The sequence below is a fragment of the Lynx canadensis genome, chromosome D1, assembly GCF_007474595.2.
Source record: "Lynx canadensis isolate LIC74 chromosome D1, mLynCan4.pri.v2, whole genome shotgun sequence".
Classification (NCBI taxonomy): domain Eukaryota; kingdom Metazoa; phylum Chordata; class Mammalia; order Carnivora; family Felidae; genus Lynx; species Lynx canadensis.
Window position 1 is genome coordinate 19,676,537 of NC_044312.2, and position 20,518 is coordinate 19,697,054.

Here is a 20,518-nt window from a genome sequence, read left to right on the forward strand (position 1 = left end):
TTAGAAGTGTTTTGCTTTCGGGGCACCTGGGTGGCTCGGTCGGTCGAGCGTCCGACTTCGGCTCAGGTCATGATCTCGTGGTTCGTGGATTCGAGCCTCACATCGGGCTCTCTGCTGTCAGTACAGAGCCCGCTTCGGATCCTCTGTCCCCTCTCTGCCCCTCCACCCCGCACTATTTCTCTCTCTGTCTCTCGAAGAGAAATAAACATTTAAGAAGAGAGTGTTCTGGTTTCTTCCAATGGCTGGATTTTAGATCCAAGATGAAAGGTAAAGGGAGACAAAGTGTAGCTCAACAGAGAGAAAACTTTCTGACATTCCCAAGCACCAGAGTTGCCCTGGCAAAAAAAAAAAAAAAAAAAAAAAAAAGATGACCTTTGGCAGGACTGTCGTCACAGAATTCAGGCCCGGAACTGGATGTTTGTGAAGGTTCCTTGCAGCATTGGGCTTCAGCTTGTCCTATCACTTATCATAAATATGACCAAATAATATTGATCATTTTTTATAGCTTATTTTTTGAGTATCCTGGTGGGGTAAGAGGAGAGGAAAGGGGGTACAAAGAAGCAGAGAATAATAGTTGAAATATTTGCTTTTGAAATATTTGCAGTATCCTTGGGCAAACAAGATACGTAATTCGATTTAATTCTATAAATATTTATCAGAGCTGACTTTGAGGTGAAGCCCATGCTTGTCTGTAGAAATTCAGGGAGGAACTGAGACAGCCCCAAGGATCCTAGAGATGCATACATTAAAGCAAACAGTATAAAACAACAAAATGGTGTATGCTGAGGGCTGAGTTATTTGCATGAGTTCTGCACGCATTCGGAAGAAGGAGAAATCCTTTATTTGAGCAGGAGCGTAATTATGTATAAGCAGTAATGCCTTGGTGAATATTTTGTACACACAGCTCTCCTGACTAATCTCAAGACAATGTGTTTGTATTCTGACGCGAGGCCTTGCTGCGAGCAAGGCTATAGGACAGAAGAAACAGGCAGGAAAAACGGTAAGTCCTTCTGCCTGAACGAGTAGTGACAGTGAAGGCAGGGGGTTGGGAAACCAGGAAGTGAGCAAAGGGTCCCCTTCTGGATGTAACAGTGAATGAGAACAACATCACGGACAAAGCTTTCATTTTTTAATTTTTTTTAATTTATTTTTGAGACAGTGAGAGACAGAGCATGAGCAGGGGAGGGGCAGAGAGAGAGGGAGACACAGAATCTGAAACAGGCTCCAGGCTCTGAGCTGTCAGCACAGAGCCCGACGCGGGCCTTGAATTCACAGACCGCGAGATCATGACCTGCGCCGAAGTCAGATGCTCAGCCGACTGAGCCACCCAGGCGCCCCGAAGCTTTCATTTTTTAAGTTTGGTTGCTTTGTTGTGTAGGCAACTTAAAGATGACTCAATCCTTTGATTAGTTCCCATTACATCCGATCTGTCTCAATTATGTCACAGCTATTTCCTGGCAAGAATGTCCATCTTCCTTAGGGAAAGGAGAAATGAATGAGAAAGGGAGTAATGTTTTTTGAGCCTGGACGTCAGACACCTTACACACTTTATCCTAGTTGCGCCTGAAAGCAGTGATGTGCGCGTCATCACGACCTCCACTTAACGCAGAAACTGACAACTAAGAGCGGAAGCCACTCGCCCAAGCGGGGAGGAAGGAATTCAAATTCAGATCTGTCTGGTTCCAAAGCACACGGTTTAGAGCTGCCCTGCGCTGTGTTCCCGTTATGCGGACGGTGATGACCGCTGATGCTGGTGGTGGTGATAGAAATGATGGTGGTGATGACGGGGAGGACATGGGATGCGATAAGCTGATGAACCGAGTGGCACATTCATTGTGTTCTCATGGTTCTAGCGATGGAAACAAGACAATGTTAATAACCAACACAAGAGGGACCTGTAACACCAGGCTACAGGAAAATAGAGCCGGCTGAAAACCGCCCGCCCACTCTCGAATCCCAGGAGAGAAGCAATCCAGGCGATACAGTGGTCGCCAATTTGCCCAGTTCAAGATTTCATTTTTATCCTTAACTGATTTGAAAGTCAACTATCATCCTTGGGTAAACTATAAAGGAGTCTGTTAACCAGACATTAAGGAATGTGACCATTGCCTTCACCAAAACGACCCTTGGTTTCATCAGACCTGAGTTTATTGTTATTTTACTTTGTTTAGATGTATTTATTCCTTAGATTAAATAGAGAAACTTCATTTTCATGCAAAAGACGATTTGTAAGTAAACAATCTGAGACACCTATTTGGAGTGGGAACACGGCATGTTCTAGTGTTAAGCCCAGTGACAAACCCGACATTCTCATTAAAGCAAAGATAGTCAAATAAGGTCACCATGCTCCCAGCTGAGCTGTGTGTTCTTAGGGTGGGGGAGAGGGAGAGGGAGAGGGAGAGGGGGAGAATGAAAGAAAGCCAGAGGAGAGGGAAAATAGAATGAGAAACAGATGGTCTTTGATTTCCAAACCGGAAAAAAAATTTTTTTTTTTTGGTTGTTTACCATTTGTGATCTGAACCAAAAACAGGAGGTAGATACAATTGCCTTCAAGTGACAACTCACAGAACGGATGGCTGAAAGTCAATGCCAGCAACTCCCTCTGGCTTGGAGCAGGGTAAGGGGGAGCCCTGGGGTGTTCTGCCCCACCCCACACGTAGTCCTAACCACAGGCTTCTGCTGGCCCCCTAGCCTTCCAGTTTAGGGCTTTGTTTGGGCTGACTGGGAACCAGCCTTGCTTGCGGGGTTCACACTCAGCCCGATCTGCAGCGTGAGGAGTGCAGAGACACCTGGTCCCAAACGTAATCAAGTGCGGGTGATGTGTCTTCTAGTTCTGAAGAGAGGGATCAATGCCTTTCAAGCTCCACTTTGTCTTTCCAGCTTGGTACCACGCTGGCTTTTCAGATGCAACACATCCAAAACTAATTTCACAAACCCCTCTCCTCCTGCCCCCAGTTAAGTTTCTCTTCTCGAGGATCCGGTTTCTGAGAATGGCACTGTCTTTGTCTTTGAGACTCAAACATTTTTCATTCACTCCCTGTATCGAAGGCATTTCTGATCCTCTACAAGGTGTAGATTTACCTCCAAACTAGCTCTGGAATTTCATTTCTCATTTGCAACTGCATCACCAACAACCTATTCAATGTCCTCACTTGGGTTTTTGTAACATTATGATCAATCTCTCTATATCCCTGAAACGATGCTGACTTTGCATCAGAGGGAGGACAATCCTATGGTCTTTCAGTGTTGATGTAATTCATTCTTATTATGACTTAATGTATTTATTTATGTATTTATTGTTACATAAATGTAACAATACATTTACATAATGTAATGTAAATACATACATAATGTAAATACATTTAATGTATTTATTATTTAAATATATTTATTTCAATTTAAATAGATGCCAACATAATATTAATTGTGAATATTTTTACCTGTAGTTCGTACACAGTAAAATTAAGACATTTTACCTTAAATTAAGTAGACATGCAAAACTAATGAAACATTCATTTTAATGCAGTGTATTGTTTTACTGAAAGTAACTTTGAGTTACTGTCACATTGTTTAAGAATAATCACTTCTTGGGGCGCCTGGGTGGCTCAGTCGGTTAAGCGTCCGACTTCAGCTCAGGTCACGATCTCGCGGTCCGTGAGTTCGAGCCCCGCGTCGGGCTCTGGGCTGATGGCTCAGAGCCTGGAGCCTGCTTTTGATTCTGTGTCTCCCTCTCTCTCTGCCCCTCCCCCGTTCATGCTCTGTCTCTCTCTGTCTCAAAAATAAATTAAAAAACGTTAAAAAAAATTAAAAAAAAAAAAAAAGAATAATCACTTCTTGGGGGTGCCTGGGCAGCTCGGTCGGTGAAGCATCAGACTATTGATCTCAGCTCAGGTCATGGTCTCCAGGTTCATGAGTTTGAGTCCCCACGTCAGGCTCTGTGCTGACATCACAGAGCCTGCTTAGGATTCTCTCTCTTCTGCTTGTGCTCTCCCTCCCTCCCTCCCTCTCTCTGTCTCTCAAAATAAAAAAATAAACTTAAAAAAAATATTAAAAGAATAATCACTTCTGAAACTGTCACCGGATGATTTTTTAATAGTGTACCCGATAATTCAAAAATGAAAATCTTAATGCTTTCTTCTTTAGTTGCTAATGCATAGTTGCAAGTGAAAATGTAGACAAAAAGAATGTTCAGGAAACTTCTACTTTCAAGAGGCTCCGGGTATCCAGCTAGTTCTTTAGAATCCAGGATGCCCGCACTTCCCTGTGCCAGGTGAATGTCTCCTCGCTCCCCTTTATGTAACCTGCTTCACTTGCCTTAAATTGGCATCAACGCCATCATGACCACAGGTTCATACACTAGACAGTAAACTCCATAAGGGCAGACGTCTTGTCTTGTCTTTTCTGTTTTTCTTTTCTGTTTTTCTTTTTTTTCTTTTCTTTTCTGTTTTCTTCTTTTCTTTTTCTTTTCTGTTTTTCTTTTCTTTTTTCTTTTCTGTTTTTGTTTTCTTTTCCTTTCTTTTCTGTTTTTCTTTTCTGTTTTTCTTTTTTCTTTCTTTTCCTTTCCTTTCCTTTCCTTTCCTTTCCTCTCCTTTCCTTTCCTCTCCTTTCCTTCCTTCTGGGAAAAATATTAAGCATACACAAAAGTAAGGAGAATAGCATAACAAGTCTCTTTGCACCCTTTGCCCAACCACCACAACCATCAAATCCTGGACAATCTTATTCTGTGTGTATCCTCACTCACTTTCCCCCACCCTGACCCACCCCCCCACTGGATACTTTTGAGGCTATTTCTAGACACCAGGTAAATTCATATATAAATATTTTAGTATTTGGGGCACCTGGGTGGCGCAGTCGGTTAAGCGTCCGACTTCAGCCAGGTCACGATCTCACGGTCCGTGAGTTCGAGCCCCGCGTCAGGCTCTGGGCTGATGGCTCGGAGCCTGGAGCCTGTTTCCGATTCTGTGTCTCCCTCTCTCTCTGCCCCTCCCCCATTCATGCTCTGTCTCTCTCTGTCCCAAAAATAAAATAAACGTTAAAAAAAAATTTTATAAATATTTTAGTATTTAATATAAATTAAATATATATTTAATATAAATATATAATTTAATATAAATTAATATAAATTTAGTGTTTAAATATTTTAAAACATAACCACCTACCATTATTATGCCTTAAGAAAACCCCAATAATTTCTTAATATTGATAAATATCCAGTTAGTGTTCAAATTTGCAGAGGAAGACCTTAGTTTTGTCTACGGTTACATACCCACTGCTTAGAACAATGCCGGGTACATAGTAGATGTTCAGGCAACACTTCCTGAGAAGGCATGGACGTTGAACTTGAGTGGCAGAATTCTGTTCTACGGTGCAGCCATTCAAATACTCCAGAATACTACGATACCTTGATTCTCATTAGGATATCGGGGACCCTGGGTGGCTCGGTCGGTTGAGCATCCCACTCTTGATTTCGGCTCAGGTCATGATCTCACGGTGTGTGTGTTCGAGGCCCGTGCTGGGCTCTGCACCGACAGCTTGGGATTCTCTGTCTCCCCCTCTCTGTCACTTCCCTCCCACTCTCTTCTAAATAAACATTTTTAAAAAAGATTCTCATTAGGATAAAATACAAACTTTGAAAATTACTGTGGAATTTTCAGAGCACAGAGAATACATCTACAGCCCCCAGCCGACTGGAATGCAGATGCCCCCGCCAATTAATCTTTAAGTTCTTAACATGATTCTTTGGATCTTAAAAACTTTTAGCCCTCTCCATTACTTCCTCAGTTAAGTCCAAATTCCATGGCCTGGCATTTGGGACCCTTAGTCCTCAGGCTTCAATCCACCAGGCTTCTCTTTCGCTATTCCACTCCCCATCAGGGAGGGAAATAGTCTGAGGCGGCTACCCCCTGCTCCCTCCCCCTACTTCCCACTCCGGTGGCCTTTTGGTCAGCCTGGACACTCAGCTCCTAGCACTCCCCATCGCTGCGGACTGAAATCCCTCCTGCCCTTCAACGCAGCTTCAACAATCCTCATGAGACCTTTAATAATGTTCCAACTAAATCCATTTACTCTCTTTCTTTTTTTTAATTTTTTTTTTACATTTATTTATTTTTGAGAGAAAGAGACAGAGCACAAGTAGAAGGAGGATTTACTCTCTTTCTTGAATTCAGCTAACATTGGATTTTACCTCTGTTATCGGTTTCACTCTTCTGCCTGGTTGTGGGTTTTGTTTGTTCTGTTTTTGGTTTTGTTTTGTTTTCATTTTTATCTTACCTCTCTTTCTAGACCATGAGATGCTTAAGGGAAAGCTTTGGCTGTTCTTTTCTGGATATTCCCTACTTGGTTTAACATAGAGCTTTGTGTGATTGTTGACTGACTGACCAGCATGGTTCTTTTAACGATTTTTTACTGACTGAGCAGCGAGATCTCTTCTCAAAACCTCCCTCTCTCTCCCTCCCCCGAATCTCTCTCTTCAATTCCTTGTTCACTTCAGGTTAAGCTTAAAACCCTTCACTGGGGTGGGGGGGGGGGGGCGGCAGCGCCTGGGTGGCTCAGTCGGTTGAGTGTCTGACTCTTGATTTCAGCTCAGGTCATGATCTCATGGTTCGTGAGTTTGAGCCCCACATCAGGCTCTGTGCTGACGGCGTGGAGCCTGCATGGGATTCTCTCCCTCTCTCTCTCTCTCTCTGTCTCTCTCAAAATAAACTTTATTTTTTTTTAAATATGAAATTGATTGTCAAAATGGTTTCCATACAACACCCAGTGCTCATCCCAACAGGTGCCCTCCTCAATGCCCATCACCCACTTTCCCCTCCCTCCATAAACCCTCAGTTTAGTCTCAGTTTTTAAGAGTCTCTTATGGTTTGACTCCCTCCCTCTCTAACTTTTTTTTTTTTTTTTCAAAATAAACTTTAAAAATCAATCAATCAATCAACCCTTCCCTTGTGTCCCACAGGCTTCAGGGCATGGTCTGGTTCCTTGGCAGGGCTTAGAAGGCCTTAGCACTCTCTGGCCCCCCGGCCACCTCCAGCCCCATCTCCAACCATCCCGCCAACCACCCCTTCTTGCTTTGGTTCCGGAACTCTCTGACCTTGCTTGCCTCCTGCATGTACGCATCTCGTTCTGCTTGCTCGAGACACTCTTCCTTACCCTCTTGATCTATTATCATCACCTAGCAATAGACTTAGATATCACTCCCTCTGGGAAGTCCTCCCTGAGCTCCTAAATCTGGCCCAAGTGTCCTTCCTGTAGGTTCCCCTTAAAACCCAGCCCTTCGCATAAGAGCACTCATCTGTCCGCGCCGTAATCGCCTGTCTGCCAGCCTTCCTTCCAGAGCACCAGTGCGCATCTGCAAAGCAGGGTCATCGCTTCACTCACCGTTGTGTTGAATTGGGGCAAAGAGCACATGTGTTGGTGGCAATGGCCGCACGACATGTCGTGGAGGAAAACACAGGCCACGGTGAGGTGGTTGAGCGTCCTACTCTCGATTTGGGCTCAGGTCCCGATCCCAGAGTCATGGGATCGAGCCCTGCATCAGGCTCTGCGCTGAGCATGGAACCTGCTTGAGATTCTCTCTCTCTCTCTCTCTCTCTCTCTCTCTCTGCCCATCTCTCTGCTCATGTGTGCTCCCTTTCTCTAAAATAAAATAGAATTAAAAATAAATAAAAATAAAAGGTCTTTTAGTTTGGGAAGGACAGGAGTACATCCCCTGTTAAGATTTCAGAGTGAGAGGGGCGCCTGGGTGGCTCAGTCGGTTGAGCGTCCGACTTTGGCTCAGGTCATGATCTCGCAGTTTGTGAGTTCGAGCCCCGCGTCGGGCTCTGTGCTGACAGCTGGGAGCCTGGAGCCTGCCTTGGATTCTGTGTCTCCCTCTCTCTCTGCCCCTCCCTTGCTCATGCTCTGTGTGTGTGTGTGTGTGTGTGTCTCAATAATAAATAAACATTAAAAAAAAAAGAATAGGTTTGGAGATAGTTATAAACTGAATATCTGTACTTCACCTCCTCCCCCAATTCACATGTTGAAACCTAATTCTCACTGTGATGGGATCTGGGGGTGGGGCCTTTGGGGGCGATTAGATCATAAGGACGAAGCCCTCATGAATGGGATTAGTGCCCATTTATTTATTTATTTGTTTATTTTTGAAAAAAAATTTTAATGTTTTTATTTTTGAGAGAGAGAGAGAGAGAGCAGGGAAGGGGGAGAGAAAGAGAGAGAGACACAGAATCGGAAGCAGGCTCCAGGCTCTGAGCTGTCAGCACAGAGCCCGACGCGGGGCGCGAACTCAGGAACCGTGAGATCCGTGACCTGAACTGAAGTCAGATGCTCAACCGAATGAGCCGCCCAGGCTCCCCTGGGATTAGTGACCTTTTACAAGAGACCCAGAAAGCTCCCTCACCTCTTCTGCTGTATGAGGGCACAGCGAGAAAATAGCCATGTAGGAACCAGGAAGCGGGCTCTCATCAGACACTGAATACGCTCTCACCTTGATCTTGGACATCCCGGCCTCCAGAACTGTGAGAAATACATTTCTGATGTGTCTAAGCCCCCTAGTCTATGGTGTCTGTCAGCAGCTGAAAGGGGCTAAGCCAGAGATCCAGGTGAGTAAAGTATTTGTCCTAGAGATCTAGATGTCTTGGCTTCCAAAGAGGGCTCAGGGGACGCTAATTTTTGCCGTTTGGGCTCCCTTTTGCGTACCCTCTCAAAAGACCACCCTGAATTAGTACACTATTATTTACAAGTCCATTCCCAATTTAATTGACATAACAGCCCTTTTAACGTTACTAATGTTCGATGCTCTTGCTCAGATCCGGGTCACATTCCGGTTGCCTTAGTACAGGTGCAAAAACCCCATTTTAAGTGGACTCCTAGGCGGATGGCTGAGCTCACGTTTGCTCTATTGGATTCTAAGTCACCTGGTGACATTTTCCAATTCTGTCCTTCCCTCCGGGAGAAGGGAAGGAGCTAGCACATTCAGGACCCACGTGCCTCGGCACACCTCACGCTCTGGACGGGCCAAGTGTGAAAGCTGGACACCTTCGTTCCCTTAAGGTAGTTTGTAGACATCTCCTTACACGCACGAGGCACTGAGAACTGCTTATGATGCTTCCAAACGTGTGACTCTGGATTCTCTTGAGAAACGAGACAGCGCTTGGGTTGGACGTTGGTGGAGGGGTGGTTCGTGTAGAACTCTCCCGCTATATTGTATATCATTCTTTTTTTTTTTTTTAATTTTTTTTTTCAACGTTTATTTATTTTGGGGACAGAGAGAGACAGAGCATGAACGGGGGAGGAGCAGAGAGAGAGGGAGACACAGAGTCGGAAACAGGCTCCAGGCTCTGAGCCATCAGCCCAGAGCCTGATGCGGGGCTCGAACTCACGGACCGCGAGATCGTGACCTGGCTGAAGTCGGACGCTTAACCGACTGCGCCACCCAGGCGCCCCTATTGTATATCATTCTTATTCCAGTTCTGTTAAGGTGCAAGTTTCATCAGGGAATTGTCCCCTTCTGTCCACCCCCCCCATCCCCTCAACACTTACCACTCCACTCCTAAGACAGGCATAGAAGAGGGGAAAAGTCAGGGGTCCCCGGGGGTGAGCCCCAGTCCTGGCACTTACAGGCTGCGTGCCTGTAGGTCAATCCGTTCACCTCATTGGACCACAGTCCCCCACCTATCCGATGGGGGTGACAATAGCAGGAGGCTCGCTGGGGTCTCACGTGACATCACGAATGCAGAATGACTGCAAACTGCCCCATGGGGTTCAAACGCTCACGCAGTGGCCATCGCTTCTCCCTTTTGATCGTCTCTGTGGTTGCATAGCTCAGGTGCTATGAGGGACCAGGAGCCACCGGGCGAGGCGTGATCCGAGGAGGCGCTGGGGATGATATTTACTGGGGCGGGCAGAGCAGAGGCTGTGGGCGGCATAAATAAGTGGGGAACCACCCCGCCTTCCTTCGTGCCTTCCTTCTCTCCATTCAGCCCCTCTTGAAGGATGCCATCAAAGAGCAGTCATTGCATTTTCTTCCCGGTATTTCTGCAGCCAGGTAAGGAGAGGGTGGGAGAAGGGGGCTTGCAGGGACGAGTAGGGACATGAGTGGGACCGCAGGCCGACAGCTGGCACAGGCGGACCCCCGGTGGAGAACCTGATGCCCATAAAAGGGAAATGGCTGGAAAATGCCGGTGAACAGCAGAGGGGCTAACGACGCGTACTCAGTGTGTTTGTTGCACCAGAGGCTGCCCTTCTGGAGCCCTCTTGCACCATCATGCCTTCTAGCCATTTCTAGAAAACCCCAAGAGTAGCTTACATGCATGTGCATTTCGGTTTGCAAGGCATTTCATTTATTTTCAAAACTTTGTTAATGTTTATTTATTTTTGAGAGAGAGAGACAGAGAGCGCATGAGCAGGGGAGGGGCAGAGAGAGAGGGCGACACAGAATGGGATGCCGGCTCCAGGCTCTGAGCTGCGAGCACAGAGCCCGACGCGGGGTTCGAACCCACGAGCCCTGAGATCACGACCTGAGCCGAAGTCAGATGCTTAGCCGACTGAGCCCCCCAGGGGCCCCTCAAGACATTTCATTTATTTTCAACAACTTTATGCTCTAAACGGTATCGTCTCCACTTCGCAGGGGAAGGATCTGAGGCCCGGGGGGCTACGTGACTTATCCAAGGCCACCCTGCATGAAAGCAGAGAACCCAAACCGCACGTTAAACCCAGTGACTCAGCCCCAGGACACCAAACCGTAGGCACTGATCTGAAACCCTTGGACTTGGAGACAAATAAGCAGACCGGATGGGGGGGGGGGGGGGGGGAGAATTGTCTTCAGCCACCACCCCCTGGGCTCTTCCCCACCCTCCTCCCGTCCTCCGCTAGCTATGTCTCTCCAGAGTGTCCACTGGGCCACGCCACCCCCCACGGCTGCACTTCACATCCTACCGCAGATTCTAGGAGTGCAAGAGCCACCAGAACAAAAGGAAGCAGTTGAAGGAGCCAGGGCCGCTGTGTCTCCCTCCTTCCTTCTCTCCTCCCTACAGGCTCCCTCCATCCCTGCCTTCTGAACACAGCCAGGCTTCTCAACCCCCTCCGACTACCAGCAAGAGACAACAATTCGGGGGCTTCCGGAACTAACTTCTGTCCCCTCTGATGGGCCCGGGAGATTTGAAGCCGCCACTCGTTTCGAGAAACTTCCTTAGTTTCATTTCTTAGAGACCATTCCTGCCAGATGGGCACCAGCTTTCCTTCCGGGATGAGTAATCCACCAAGAACCATCCTCCCCGGGGTTCTAACCAGTAAGAGTAAGCGCAGGAAAACTGGGGAATTTGCAGGTGGATGGGCCCCCCGACTCTGTGTTTGCCCGAACCTGTTTGTCTCGTTTCCTCTCTTCCTGTCCTCCCTCCCAGTCTAATCCCGGCATTCCCGGAAGGCAGCAAGTGAGCTGGACCCGATCCCGTGGCAAAGCCACGACTCCTCTGTCTACAGCAACCATCTGCCAACCATACGCCCGTCAGAGGCAGTCTGGCTTGATGTATCGTGTCTTCTTGTCAGTTGATGTCGGGTCCAGAAAATTCGGTCACCCCGTGAACAGGTGGCTGTATACCTTGCCCTGGGGCCTAGCAACGCATCTTTCCCACTGTACGTTTCTTGGGGAAGAACGCGGCCTGGCTGTGTCCGCCTGGCCTTCATTTTTACGGTGTGTGCTCTCGTCTCCTGAGAGTTTGTAGGGGCCTCAGCAACGAGGAGCGGCTTAGAGGATAAAAGAGCCTCCTCGAACATCCACAGCCCAAATCCTTGCCCTTGAGGGGCTCCTCTCCAGCAGCGGAGACAGGCAATTGCCTCACGCGTAAACAGTCGTTCCAGGCGTGTCGTAAAGGTGATTCCCGATGTCCTCACCCGTCAAATGGCAGCAAGGGCAGCAGGCTTCCCAAGGCTCTGGGGGTGTAATTAATGCGAGAACTATTTAAACATCCAACGCTTGCTTTGGGCTCAGGTGGTGACCTCCCAGTCTGTGGGATCGAGCCCCATGTCAGGCGTGGCCCTGTCAGTGCCAGGATTCTCTCTCTCCCTCTCTCTGCACCTCTCCACCCTCCCTCTCAAAAGAAATATATAAACATTAAAAAAAAAAAAAAAAAGCAAAACACCAGTGAGTAAATACATGAAAGTCACGGTATTTTTGTCAGTACAGGAGGAGTGTTGTGTTGACTCCCCTTTTATGGGATGTTCCAGTCTGCGATGCACCTCGACACGCCGCCTGACGTTAACCTTCACAGCCCTCGAGGTAGTTTCTCGTTGGTTCCTTTTTGCAGACCAGGACCGCGAGATCCGGACTTGCCTACGATGAACGACGAATGAATGGCGAACAACCGAGAAGTCACAGCACGGGAACTTGGGCTCAGCGCCTCTCCATGGAAGCCGGGCACCCCTGCCCCTCTCCGGCATATCTACCTCCTGCTGCATATTCAGGTCAGAACTCCCAGGCCTTCCCCGTCCACCCCGCCAGTGTCCTCTCCTACCTCACTCTCTTCCCCACTCGCCTGTGTACGTTCTTCACCCCGTCCCCACTGCTGTTTGACAGCATCTGTGTTGTTTGTAAGCCCGTGAGCCATTGACCTTCACCCCGGAATAAAATAATCGCGAGAGACTCACGAAGCTAGTACACTTTGGTCTCTGTCTTGCTCACGCAAAACTGGAGTTCGTGGAGTTGAGGTTACTTTCCGAGCTGAAACGGGAACAGCACGGTTACTCTAAATAGAAGAGTGGCTCAGTTAAACATCTGACTCTTGATTTCGGCCCAGGTCTTGATGTCAGGGTCCCGAGGGCAGGCCCCGCACTGGGCTCTGTGCCGGGTGGCAAGCCTACTTATGAAGAAAAAGTTCAGATGTTTGACTGCAAAGGTCACACTTTTAAATTCCGTGTGGTCTCCCGAACGTGCCCAATGGTTGTTTTTAGCATAGGGGTGTTCGTTGTTATTGTTATTCTCAGAACTAATGTGTAACGTCTACATTTTTCTTGTTTTTTATTTAAAAAAATTTTTTTTAATGTTTATTTATTTTTGAGAGAGAGAGTGAGAGGCAGAGCATGAGCAGGGGAGGGGCAGAGAGAGAGGGAGACACAGCATCCGAAGCAGGCTCCAGGCTCTGAGCTGTCAGTTCGAACCCACGAACCACACGATCATGACCTGAGACGAAGTCGGACGCTCAACCGACTGAGCCACCCAGGCGCCCCACTTCCACCACATTTCTTAAGAAAACTGGGGACATCTTAATATCTACCGACTTCAGGAGGATGGAGAATTACTGAAATTGGTGATTTCGTTGATGGGTACAATAATGGAGCGATTCAAGTGCATTTTTCAGAGTAATGGAGGCAAGCAGCAACATGGGCCTCATTAATATCTGGCTTGAAAATGCCTCTTCTTCCCTACAGATTTTACGGAAGATCATTTCACCAAGAGTAGATGTTGACTGGTCACGAGGAGAAGATGGCTCAGATGTGCATTTGGGGATGAAAGGAAATTAGCAATTCAAAATCTGCGGGCCATTACCTGTCAGGCAACTGCTACAGTTGACCGTAAGTTACTGGCGACGGCAGACAGAGCATGAATTTGAGCATCTGGTCTTTCTCACCGTGTGTTTTAGGTTTAATCCCCTAACTCTCTGCGTTTACTGTTCTCGTCCGTAAAATGAAGACAGGAAAACCTTATTTACAGGGATGTGTAAGGATGAAATTAACCAGCCCATGTCATCAACCTGGTGTGCAGTCGGTGATGAGTAAACTTTAGTCTCCTTCCACTACCCTTTGTTATAGAGATTTTCCCAGCCCATAAAGGAGATATGACTATAAAATAAAGAGCAAAATTGATATTGCAAACAAACATACAGGAAGGAACACTGCCCCAGAATAGCAGTACATCTTGGGAAGCTACCCACTTTGCCTGTCTATGCTCTGTTTGCCCACACCATTTCTGGGATGCGTCCCTCTACCAGTCAGACCTCTATGCAGAAGACGCTCCCAGGAAGTGAAATCAACAAGTTGTTATTCATCCATCATGGACTCTTACTCATCCTAAACAAGTGAATGAGTGATTATTGCTCAAAACAGACCAATAGAGAAGCAAGCCCCAACACTAGCCCCACTTTGCCGAGTGGCCATTCAGCAATCCCGTCAAGTTATCACTCAGTCTCCCAGAACTTTTGCCACATGTGCTCAGAGAAGCACTTGTTGGTGACTTCACCAGCAGCTACTTTCTAAATGGGGAAGTGGATCGGCTCTGAGGGACAGACAACATGTATTAGTCACAGGAGGTGAGGGATGGTGACGTTCCTGAAAATAGAGGGGACCGAAAATAGAATTACAAATATCTAGAACATTCTTTTCCCTAGAGAAAAGTTCCAAAGCACTAGCTTTAATGAGAGAGAGTTGGGTGGTGTTTAATAAGGCCAATGTGGGAGTGAGGCAACCCCATTTCAGGGAATAGCACTTCCCTGGGGATGGTCTCAAGAGCCCTCACTTACAGAAAAATTTGCTTTGTCTGTGAGCATCCTGAAGAAAAACCACTTTAGGGGCGCCTGGGTGGCTCGGTCGGTTAAGCATCCGACTTTGGCTCAGGTCACGATCTCACGGTCCGTGAGTTCGAGCCCCGCGTCGGGCTCTGTGCTGACGGCTCAGAGCCTGGAGCCTGTTTCCGATTCTGTGTCTCCCTCTCTCTCTGCCCCTCCCCTGTTCATGCTCCGTCTCTCTCTGTCTCAAAAATAAATAAACGTTTAAAAAACGTTTTTTTTAAAAAAAGAAAAACCACGTTAGTTAGATTTCAAAGGCCAACCATGTTGATGCTCTTAACTAGTGATGACTAGCCAAATCTGTGGATTTGTGAGAAGCCTGAATTGTGACGTGAAGGAGGAAAAGTCCGTGAACAAGAAGCCAAGCAGCAAGAATGGTCCTGAGGCTTTGGACTCTTGCTGCTTAGGAAGACCTGTATCTCCCTGCTGATGAGTGACGTTGAGCATTTTTTCATGTGCCTGTTTGCCATCCGGATGTCTTCTTTGGAGAAGTGTCTATTCGTGTCTTTTGCCCATTTCTTCACTGGATGATTTGTTTTCTGGGTGTTGAGTTTGATAAGTTCTTTACAGATTTTGGATGCTAACCCTTTATCTGATATGCCGTTTGCAAACATCTTCTCCCATTCTGTCGGTTGCCTTTCAGTTTTGCTGATTGTCTCCTTCGCTGTGCAGAAGCTTTTTATTTTGATGAGGTCCCAGTAGTTCGCTTTTGCTTTTGTTTCCCTTGCGTCCAGAGACGTGTTGAGCAAGAAGTTGCTGTGGCCAAGATCAAAGAGGTGTTTGCCTGCTTTCTCCTCGAGGATTTTGATGGCTTCCTGTCTTATGTTTAGGTCTTTCATCCACTTTGAGTTTCTTTTTGTGTCTGGTGTAAGAAAGTGGTACAGGTTCATTCTTCTGCATGTCGCCGTCCAGTTTTCCCAGCACCATTTGCTGAAGAGACTGTCTTGATTCCATTGGATATTCTTTCCTGCTTTGGCCATACATCTGTGGGTCCATTTCTGGGTTCTCTGTTCTGTTCCATTGATCTGAGTGTCTGTTTTTGTGCCAGTACCATACTGTCTTGATGATTACAGCTTTGTAATACATCTTGAAGTCCGGGATTGTGATGCCTCCAGCTTTGGTTTTCTTTTTCAAGATTGTTTTGGCTCTTCAGGGTCTTTTCTGTTTCCATGCAAATTTTAGGATTGTTTGTTCTCGCTCTGTGAAGAATGCTGGTGGTATTTTGATAGGGATATCTTTCTTTATCTTTTAAAATATCACTATGGATGCATGGATTTTTTTCATTCTATAGCTTCCTATAATCCAATATCATCATTTGGGGGCAGGAAGAGGGATGATCAAATTGGATTTGGCTGTGAGAGTTCCTTCAAACTGGCTCCAAATTCCTGTTCAATAATCCCATCGATCTTGGAGCAGTCCCCTACTTTGTGGCACAAGATGCTGTCCTCCGTCTGCCTCTGACCCAGAATTAACATCTCTCCATGGAGCCCTGGTTCCTTTAGGTGGGCAGTGGTACTTAGCAATCAAAGTCCATGCACAGCATGTGCTCTTACCTGCACTTTTGGGTTGCAATTTGAAATCAATCATTTCTAGGCCTCTTCTACCCATGCGTGGTATTACCCAGACATTAGCAGAGCTAACAGCAATACAGCATGACTCCAGAGGCCCATTAACCCTTCTTCCCGAGAGAATTTCCATTTTGACACCTTTCAAAAGCTGAGGGGTGATCCAAGCCTTCACCTGGCCTCACCAGAGATATTTGTCTACACCGCTTTAAGGAACTTGCCAGAACCCTGTGAAAATACCAAGTCATAAGACATTTTTGGACCCAGCCAAGAAAGAGAGAAGAACATTACTAGAACGGCTTCCATTTCTGAAAAACCTGAGTTTAAATACTGATTTGCTCTCCTGCATCACTGTATTACCGTGGGTATATCACATAATTTTTCTGAGCTTTGGTCTTGGTTTTTTGTTTTTTGTTTGTCCCTAAGAAAAATGTATTCAGTGTAACTTCTTCATAGCATTTTGTTGTCTTAGAGGGATAATAATGAAACAAGACACCATGCATGAAAGTGCTAGAAAATTGTAAAGAGCTATGTAATCACTAAGTGGGAACAAGAGTGAGACATTTTGGGTAGGTAGAAGCAGCATAGATAATTGAAGTTCAAGAACAAACTCAGTCCCCAGCTCTTTAATTAAAGTCTCTAACTAAGGGACTGATTTGGACTTAGATTTTTCCTCCTCTCTTGACTTCCCTTTACAGGAGCTTCCGACTAAGGAGCAGAGAACAGGCCGTAAAGAAACTTCTAGGAGTGATCTGGATGTTTCGTTCATGCTCCCGCTGGACATTGGGCACGGAGAGCACCCATCCTTAAGCCTGGTGGGAGGACAACGATTAAAGTAGAAGTCAGGGCCTGAAAGCACAGAGTCATTGTCATTTAGAGACACGTGTTTCCCAAGCCATTCTTCCCACCGAACATCGGAGATTTGCTTAAATATCACCTCTCTTCCTGGTGCGGGCCAGCCCATTCAAGGAGGGTCATTTTCCCTTCTATGGCCTCTACGAGCTTCCTGTCACAGGTGCACCACTGCCGGTGTGTGCCCCTTAGACCTTTCCACAAAGGCTGCTTTAAGGAGACGGACTTCTGGTCTACTCACAGCACTCTCGGTAGCAGTGAGCTGAACTAGGGATGAAGATCTGTCTACTCACCAAGGAAACTGAGGCAGGGGGAGGCAGATTTTGACCAGGGCTCTGAGCCAGGCCAGCCAGGGTAGGGCTGTGGAGTGGAAGAGAGAGTCTCTTGGCCTCAGTTCCAAAGTCAGAGAAGCGAGACAATGCAATTGCACATGTGCTATCAGGATGCCTCTCATCTCAGTTGGAATACAATTCAAGTCAGCTCAGCAGACATTTATTAAGCACCTGCTGAGGGCACAGCTCTGGGTAAGACACATGGAGTTTTATGGAGCTTACATTCTACTCTGGAGGGAAGCATTAAGTATATGACATGCCTTTCGTTGTGCTTGCGCAATAATAAAGGGGGCACGGAGGACAAGGGGGTTGTAGATTTCCTCCACGCGGTATGGGCAAGGAAGGGAGGTGAGGTCGGGCAAGGCCTCTTAGAGGAGGTCAAGGGAAGGAAGGGTTCCAGGCAGAGAGAACAGAATAAATTGAAGCAAGTGGCTTTTTCTAAAAGGACTGGGAAAGTATGAGTTGCTTACTCATTTCCTGCCCCTCTCCACAATCTATCTCCACCCCTTAACCCAGATCATGAGGTTGAAGAAGCTTCTTCTGAACCATGAAGTCCATTCAGCCTCAAAACTAACCGCTCCGAGGAATACTAGTACAGTTGGCTAAATAATGCCCCCCCCCCCCCAAACAGATCTCAGGTCCCAATCTCTGGAAAGTGTAAATGTTTCTTTATAAAGAAAATAGGGTTAGGGCATCTGTGTGGCTCGGTCATTAAGCATCTGACTTCGGCTCAGGTTATGATCTGATCTCATGGTTCGTGAATTCGAGTCCCACATCGGTGACCTCTAGCCTTGCTTTGGGTGGGCTCAATCCCCACTTCATGTGAGCCCCACTTCTCTCTCTCTCTCCCTCTCCCTTTCTCTCTCTCTGCCCCTCACTCGTGTCCTCTCTCTCCCTCTCTCTCTCTCTCTAAAAAAAAAAAAAAAAATATATATATATATATATATATGGAAAATAGAGGTTTTGCAGATGTAATGAAATTAAGGGTTTTGAGAGAGAGAAAGTATCCTGGATTATCTGGGTGGGCCCTATATGCAATCTCAAGGGTTCTTATCAGGAAGAGGCAAAAAGAGTTCAGGCAGCCACACGGGTAGAAGCTGATATGAAGACAGAGCGGAGAGAGATTTGAAGATGCTGCCTTAAAGAATGGAATGACGGGGCCACAAGCCAATGCCAGCGCCACCAGAAACCAGAAGAGGCAGGAAGGGGATTTTCCCCCTCGAACCTCCAGAGGAAGCTCAGCCCTGCTGACAGCTTGATTTCAGCCGAGGGGCCTTGATTTAGGGCTCTGGCCTCCAGAACTGAGAGAGAATAGATTTCTTGTTCTAAACCATCCAATTTGTGATCACGTGTCACAGCAGCCACAGGAAACTAACAATTAGATCCCTACCGAGATCAAGCGTCAATTTTGCCGAGTCTTTTGTAAGACCCAGAGGGAGGAGAGAGAAAGGACGACCTGGTGCTTGTTTTGGTATTTTTCCAGCGGTAGTCTGGCCACCCACACCAGAGGGGGAGCCAGCATCCCTCTGGGATATTAGACGACACTGGGGGTCTCCGCTCTAGAGAACCACGCGTGTGTGAAGACGGTCCTGTATTTTTGAAGATGACAAGGCTGGCTTGGTCATCTTCTCTTCTGGACTTTTCACACTACCCACAAGCTTTCAAGCAAACCTACATCAACACGCTCCTCCGTCACATGCCCTGTGGTCCCAACTAGCTGGGAGCCCATAATCCATTGAGGATCGTCTCCATCATGAACGAACATTTAAGGGGCTCCCGTGAAAGGTAAAAGGTGATATAGTGATAGTGTGTGATCCCTCCTCTGAAGTCATGTAGAAATAATTTAAGTAGGCCAGAGCACTGATTATCAAGTGTACTCAAAACAGTAGAAAACGTGTTAAAATATTTCCGCAGATCACTTCCACGGAAGTGATTGCTTTTTCTTCTTTATTTCTTTGGCATGAACTGTATGATAAAAATACCTGATTGTATTGCTCCTATAATTTTTCTAAGAAGCATTTACATTTAAAAGAGAGAATGAAGAAGTAAAAAAAAAAAATGAAAGGCAGTATATTGTAAATTATCCATGAGATCTTAGGGTTTAAAGAGTGTTCTGAGTGCTCTTAGCAGCTAGGGCTTGGGAAAACGTCAAGACCTCAGCTGAACCTTAAGGAATGAATGAAAGGAATGAAACCTTCAATATTTTGAAATTTAGCTTTGATTTGTCCTTGTGTCTTAGCCTGTTCAGCTACTATAACATAATACCACAGATTGGGTGGTTTATACACGACAGTAACTTATTTCTTACAGTTCTGGAGGCTGAAAGTCTGAGGTCAGAGTGCCCCCATGGTGTGGTAAGGGCCCTCTTTGGGGTTGCGGACTTCTCTCTGTGTCCTCACAGAGAGGGAGCTTTCTGGGGTTAATCCCATTCATGGAGGCTCCACCCTCTTGACCTAATCACCCCCAGAGGCCCCACTTCCTAATACCATCACGTTGGGGCTTAGGATTTCAACATACTAATTTGATGGGGGACAAACATTCAGACCGTAGCAGCTTGGACTCTAAGTGGCTTTGGACTGCTAACCTAATCAGCAGACAATGATGGATTTCTCAATAGGGGGTCAACGCTGGGAAGACACCAGTTAGGGAAATCCCACCCATGAAATTGTCTGGTTCTGCAGTCACGTACATTCTCTAACCCTGCACCAGTCTCTGAATCTCCTTCATCCCCCCAAAACCCCGTACTTCTCCCATGCACAGCTTCAAATGGCCTTTGCATGCTCTCTCTCTCTTTCAAAAATGAGTAGGTATAAAAAAGAAGAAGAAGAAGAAGAAGAAGAAGAAGAAGAAGAAGAAGAAGAAGAAGTTAACTAAGTAAGGACTGGGGTAGTAGGAGGAGAGTGGGGCTGGGGACAAAGAGATGAGAAGGAAGGATATTCCCCAGCAGCGAAAATACCACATACAAAGGCCATATGTCTCTCAATCATCCTGTGTGGGCATGGGCTGGGGATGCCTGTCTCCCTCTAAACGTGGAGTACCTTGAAGCCATCAGTCTCTTGGAACCCAATGTCTAGATAGAGTAGGTATCTAATTACCATAGAAGGGAAGAAAGAAGGAGGAAGGAAGGATTTTGTCACTTACTGGTTAGTCACTTGACGACTTGGTGTAAAGGTTACTTCGATAGCAGATTTGCCATATCCCCTTTTACTTACAAATCTTC